Source organism: Aedes aegypti, chromosome 3, assembly GCF_002204515.2.
Source record: "Aedes aegypti strain LVP_AGWG chromosome 3, AaegL5.0 Primary Assembly, whole genome shotgun sequence".
NCBI classification, from domain to species: Eukaryota; Metazoa; Arthropoda; class Insecta; order Diptera; family Culicidae; genus Aedes; species Aedes aegypti.
This window is the reverse complement of record NC_035109.1, coordinates 102,532,640-102,538,516: the sequence shown is the minus strand read 5'-3', so window position 1 is coordinate 102,538,516 and position 5,877 is coordinate 102,532,640. Positions and strand designations below refer to the sequence as shown.

At 35.5% G+C, this 5,877-nt stretch overlaps 1 long non-coding RNA gene across 1 annotated transcript; it reads right to left on the bottom strand.

The window, feature by feature from the left end:
- Positions 1 to 3,164: 3,164 nt before the first annotated feature.
- LOC110677794 lies at positions 3,165 to 3,649 on the bottom strand. Its single transcript, XR_002501202.1, has 2 exons — positions 3,432 to 3,649; positions 3,165 to 3,374 (listed from the first exon to the last, which is right to left on the bottom strand). It is a non-coding gene; the product is annotated as an uncharacterized LOC110677794 (long non-coding RNA).
- Between the last annotated feature and the right edge of the window lie 2,228 nt (positions 3,650 to 5,877).

Below are 5,877 nucleotides of genomic sequence, written 5' to 3'. Positions count from 1 at the left end.
ATGCAGTACTAGAAGCGGTACCCAATCTGAGCCCGAGTAGGACGGATCTGGTTGAAGCTTTCACTTACATTTTTCGAAGAATACCACGATGTTATTGCACTTCAGTATCTTAATGTTGACATTATAAATGATTAAAAAAGATTAAAATCCGTCGACTCATTAACATTTCAAACTTACATTATGACAGCTCGTTCCGAAGTAAAATTCACCGAAAGTGATTTCCATACTTTTTTCAAACGTGTTTCAAAAATAGCTCCAGTTCACGAAAAATTGTGAAACTTTGGATTCTAGTTCAATTGTTAACTTAGATTCAGAATATGTAAGAAACTGGAAACCCCAAAACAAGCCAATTGCATTAAGACATGAATGTTCTGTACTTCTGCTAATGTGTTATCTTTTTCTAGCGTGTTGGGCACTGCCATTTCTCTCGTCGCAGCCTCTATGTCAGCTGATGATACGACAATGATAATGATGAGGAGGCTAACCAGAAAACTGAAACTTTGATCATTCTGTGCCGCATTTGTAACGAAAGCATGTGGGATCTTCTCTTTTCGATTCAAATTGTAACGAATGTTGGATGCGTTTCAAACGGCAAGTGGTGTACTGTGGATGTGGAAGTGAGTTATTTGAATTTTAACGAGCCTTTGATAGAGGTTTGGAGCACTTTATAGCACAGAGTCGTACAAACATTTTGAAAAGCGTTAGTTTGTTTGTCGATATTTTGGTTGATAATTAAACTATTCTAAGCAAATTGTTTCATCCTTCATATTTCTAGCGTTACAGAACCTACCTCTCAGTTAAGTGTACTTATTAGCACTAATAAGCAGGTAATAAAAATAACAATATTGTTTGTACTTAAAACATTCTTTGTCATTGTATCTTCAACTTTGTAGAACAATACTCCCATAAAGGTTTTCCTAAGTGAGCTATGACAGAACGCCTCACTTATCCCGGATTCTCCCCGCAGTACCTTAATATATCAAGAATTTATTTTGATTAGCCTTTCAGCGTTTTTGCAGTAACTTTCCAGTTTTTTCGTAATATATTTTTCTGGTTCCTCAATCTATACTAAAAGATTCTTCATAGAGTACCTATCTCTTACAACAATTTCGCCAAAGAATTTCTCAGAAGGTTCCTGATAAAATGCTTTCAGAGATTGCTCCCAAAAATCTTCCAGAGATAATACTTAATCCTTCTGGGGATCCCTTTATATTCCTTTATATTGCTGTTTGCGTTTGACGTGCAAATCCTGTCCAACAGAGCCTCAAATGCGGTAACACAAAGTAACCGAAGGATTCTTAGCAACCATGATCCATATCACCGCCAACCTAGCAAAGAAAATTGAGCTTTGACTTCGCATTCCTTGTTGAAAATCTTACCGCGTTTGGTGTTCCCGCATTTGATATTTGCGTTTCAAACGCACACAGCAATATTCATCAAAGATTTGTTCTTTGTCGCAATCTCTCCCTATCTCGATGGTCCCTTCGAGTTGTGGAGAGGCGACTGTAAATTATAAGATAACCTTGGAATAATAAGATAGAGTTTTTTGAAGTCAATAAAGATAATTTCCTTATCAACTTTTGGTAATAATTTTTATAGATATTTTTTTTAGAAATAATTGAGATTTTCAAGCGGAGTCTCTGAAAATATTCCAAAAATATTACGTTCAGTTTTCAAATAAGTACTTAAAAGATTAACTTTCAGTTGTTCTGCTGGGCATATGCTTAGTTATTCATGATGAACTTTTGAAGGATTCTCAACTAGATCTGATGAAGATTCTCGACGAAACCAGTATATTATATATCAAACAGGATACCCAATTGAAGCAATATGGATGAGGAGAGTGGAATTGCCAACTCCTTATCACTAACATATTGTTGATAGAGGGATTGTCCTCCCACTCATTGACACATCCTTTAATCAGACATCATGTATACGCGCTTTATATCAAGAGCTTGAGATCATCTTGCCATGAGCGCACAAAAATAATCGCGCGCTTGAGCACGTGCTATGGTGAGACACATTTTTTTAGATCTCATGTAGCAATGTACTAGCTCAAACGATCACATCTGCACTGGCTCATGCGCCGTCTCATGAGAAAATCTCAATGTGAAAGTGCATTTCAGAAGCAAGAAAAGGGATTAAACTATGGATCAATCTGCCCGTAAGCACTTTCAAAGAACTGACGTGGTTCAACGCGGTTGACATTCTAGAATTTGAATTGAAAAACTTTGGCTGGCCAAAGTTATAAGCATAAGCATAAGCATAGACCGAAGTCGTATGCTTCCGTGGGGTTATTGTACTAGGCAAACATAACTGCATAAAAGTACTCCTAGTAAGCGCATGTGACGAGCCTCACGAGATGTCTCATGAGACTCGCTCACTAAGATATATTTTGTACGTATCCGCATCTCGTGTCTCACATAATCTGCGAGCTGCGATATGAAATATCGCATGGCACCAGGCATTACAATCTCATCTGATCGAAGAGATCATCTTTATATGGTGGAAAGATATTATCTTTAATCCAAGAGCGCATTGGAAGGATTCCATCTTTCAATCATATACATCTAGAGATTATCTTGACAACTCTTTACTATGCAAATCAATTCACTGATGCATAATTATTCAATACAGTAATTTGTTGTAATTGTTATTCTTCTGACTAAATTTGCCATAGATAAAATGATGCCTTGTAGATGCTAACGAATTTCAAAGCCAAAAATAGTGAAATAAAGAACTGGAATACAGCTAAATTAAATTGTTATGGTTGTTTTTGTTATAAAGAGAAGTGAACACTTATATTGTGCTTTCCGTAAAACGGGTCAAATGAGGACTTTTACTTAATGGGGTTTGTGCTAACGTACAAATCTTTGCCGCGTGATTTATGACCACGTTGGGTCTTATGAGTAATGCAAATGAAGGAATAAACCGGAATCTGTGAAATTTTAATTTTTGGTAATTTAGGCTACCAAAGTGTTCAGCTGATGAGATTCCAGTGAAAATTTGCCGGAATTTTTTAAACAAATTTAGTGAATTAATTTGCCAAACAGTGCTTAAAATACTCCTCCATTCCGTTACTCGAAATACTGGAATAGTTTTCCAGAGCCTTACAAGTTTATTGGCATGTATGCGGGAGATATAAGCAAATATGATATTGCAGATTTGGACTTCTAAATAATATTTTATTAGAACATAGCTTCAATCCATATAAAAAAACGAACCACAAAGAATAGAGTTTAAAAATAAATATATTCAGAATGTCCAGCTGAGGGTCCCTAGAACTGGCTTCCATTTAATTTTAAGTAGAACGCGCAACTTTGGTGCTACCCACTGTTGTAACTTTGGTGTACTGTTGTAACATGCTGGAAAACCTATAAGAAATATAAATAAAGAACTGCTTTTCTTAAAAATGTGTTTCTTCCACTTACTTTCGTTTGCCGTTTGCCCTTCAAAGCCATTGCCAAACGGTGGCATTGTCAAAATGGTTTTCCATAACCGCATGGATTACTGTGTTTGGAAGATTTCATCGAGCATCAAATGAGTCAAAGATATTGATCAAAGATCGATCAAAGAGCTCTAAGATGATATTGCATTATTCGATCCATATCTTTCTCAGATGATCAAATGATGAGATGAAATGCAATGCCTGCATGGCACACTAGCTCATTCAGGTATACATGAGAAATACGACACTCTGCCTTTAATATGATGAAATGACTGGTAGATCGGTGACCAGTATCTGGGTTATATATTTTGGAATGCCTTAAGTAAACCTTAAATAATAGCAAAAAACTGAAACAATCAACTGGATAACATCATATAAAACAGACAGTGTACTGGCTAACGGCTGTGCCATACAACAATGAGTGGGTTACTCTTACATACATACATACATACAGAACTATAGTTTCAATAAACTGCACGATTTCAAAAAGAAGTTTCTCATGACGCAACTATTCCATTAAAATGCAGAAGAAAATCTTCGGTAAAAAAAAAACAAAGTACCATTTTTTTCTTATTGGCATATGACCCGAAGTGTATTTAAATCAGCGATTTAGGATGAAAAAAAAAACGTGAACTGCAAAAAATCTATCGATTTCATTGTTCACAAGTTCACAAGTGGTTTTCACAAGAATTTCTTACAGGGTCATCTATAGATTTTTTTTGGATGTTTCTCTGAAATCTATTGTAAGAGTTTTTCAAGAATACCTTTATATGCTTGTTTTAAAGATTTTTTCTTTTGAATTTTCATAGTTTTTCTTCCAAATTCATTTCTCCAGTAATTATTTTAAGAATGTTTACGACATTTACTTAAGGTTTGCTTCAAACAGATTCCTTCTGAAGTATTTAAAATGTTCAAAGTATGCTGCTGAAAGGATTATCTAGAATTCAATTCATTGATGTATATTCCTGCAGATATTATTTGAAGCACAGTCAAACAAATTTTTTAATGTTCCTGAGTATTTAAAAAAAATCTGGATGACAGAGGAATTCAAAAATATAATTAGTGGAATCACTTAGATTTCAAGAGAAATTTTTCTAGGCATCCCTTTATGATTACTTGGAGAATTTAAGGAATGATACTAGCGAGCATTACTAGAAGAACTTCTCCTTAAATCCCTGTGAGAGTTCATGGAAGAAAATTTGAAGAAATCGTAGAAAGAATTTTTGGATGAATATCTTAAGCGGTTGATGGAGTTTTTTTTTTGTGGAATGAGGGGAGAGATAACCAAGAATCTTCTAAAAGGGATTCAATTTAGGAAATATTTGTCTTCACAAATTCTGAAATGTCTTCCAAATATCTTTCAAATAGAACATATGTCTTCCTACCTGGAAACCCTGGTACAGTCGCCTTTCCACATCTCAATATCGAAGGGACCACCGAGGTAGGGAGAAATCGAGACAAAGAACAATTTTTTTATGAATACTAGATTGAAAAACACTCCGTTGCTATGAAAGTAATACACAAACAGACATCAGTTTTCGCTTCTAATTTGTTTTGAATCCCTTAACTTTGGTCTAGTAATCTTCGATATTGGTCATATCGACATACGGAGAGAAAATTGAGAACGAAAAATCAACAGAAACACATCGAGAAATGGAAATATCGAGATAAGGAGGATATCGAGATATGGAGAGTGAAAATGTATGCAGACTGAAGGGATTTATGATATCATCGACATAGGGAGAGATATCGAGATGCAGACATTGAGATGTGGAGAGTCGACTGTAGTTAGTGATATTTTACAACACAAATCACAGCAACAACTACGTGTTCGCGTTCCAAAACTAAAAACTTGTGAAAAACCCATTTCAGTTAAGAAACCACCTCTCTACGATAAGGTTAATAACTTCAGATAATCATTTTTTTATGATCGCTCTCGAAAGCACTGTGAGAAGTGTGGGAGGGTAGAGCGGAAAGTAAAGGGTGAAGTGAAGTGCCATAATAGAGGCCATTTACAGTACCCTCAAGCAACTATGTCCTTAAGCTATAATTGGGTTGGATTCCACTTTGTAGAAAATGATTTTTTTTTTGCGGCGCGAACGCGATCAATAGGTTTCTAGCTCACAAATAGATTGTCAAAGAAATTTGGCAATGGTTTTTGCAAGATTTCTGCTAGTGAGTCTTTCACAGAGACCACAGCGTAATCTGCAAGCTGTCTAAGCGTGCATGTTGTTTTCAAACAGTTGTTAATATCTTCAACGTAAAAATTATAAAGCAAAGGACTTGAACATGAGCCTTAGGGAAGATGAAGAAGAACGCAATGGACTCTCGCCAGTCCAAACGATTCATTGAACCAGATGCCTATCAAACACAGAGGTTATTAAACCTCAATAAACACGATCTAAGTACTTACACTGGCTTATTAACAG